The sequence below is a fragment of the Atta colombica genome, unplaced genomic scaffold (genome assembly GCF_001594045.1).
Source record: "Atta colombica isolate Treedump-2 unplaced genomic scaffold, Acol1.0 scaffold46, whole genome shotgun sequence".
NCBI lineage: Eukaryota > Metazoa > Arthropoda > Insecta > Hymenoptera > Formicidae > Atta > Atta colombica.
This window is the reverse complement of record NW_017259535.1, coordinates 856228-857028: the sequence shown is the minus strand read 5'-3', so window position 1 is coordinate 857028 and position 801 is coordinate 856228. Positions and strand designations below refer to the sequence as shown.

Below are 801 nucleotides of genomic sequence, written 5' to 3'. Positions count from 1 at the left end.
TATATATATATTCATAGACTTCAAGCTTGTGTGTGAATAAATTGACGTTTATTTATTGCGCCACAAGGTCGTCCCAGCCCACATAGTCATTTGGCAACTTTTGAGTGTCTCGGCTATCTGTTTTTAACTACTTTTTATTTTGTTTTGCGATAAGATTATTAATTTTTTTATAACAAATGTCCTAATGAGAAATATAATCTAATTAACGTTTTGTGATACAATATTACTTGCATTTAATCCAATTTGGAATTAATTTCTAAATCAGAGACATAACTGATAGTGATTTCATAACGCGAATAAGGATTTTATTCATTTTATTTCAATGTAACAAATTTTTCCTTAAGTCTGGCATTATTGTAATGATTATTTTCTACGAAGAAAAATACATACGAAAATATACAAATAAAATGATCCCCGAATGGTCGAGAAACCCTCGAAAATTTGGACTCTTTTCACGTTTAAGATAAATGTTATTTCACACATTTTATAAAAATATATCCTTTAAATTGAAATCACATTCATGTAAAAATTTTAATAATTTTGTAAAAATTTTTTTACAAAAAAAGGACAATTAGAATTAATATAACAACTCCTATTTCTTTTGATATTTTTATCTTTAATTTATTAAATATTGAGGAGTTCTATACAATTTCTTAATCATTTTTTAAATTAATATTGTTATATTTAATATTATTATAAAATTTATACTGTATGTGAAAATATTATTATTATTCTTTTCTATATGAAATTTGAACTCCAACGAATAAATCAACATAAACAAGTAAATAATGTACAATAAAA

At 23.2% G+C, this 801-nt stretch overlaps 1 protein-coding gene across 3 annotated transcripts in view; it reads right to left on the bottom strand.

Annotated features, from left to right (window-relative positions):
- Positions 1 to 801, bottom strand: part of LOC108691381 (calcitonin gene-related peptide type 1 receptor-like) — a 128033-nt gene that overhangs the window by 80027 nt on the left and 47205 nt on the right. The window lies entirely within an intron of this gene.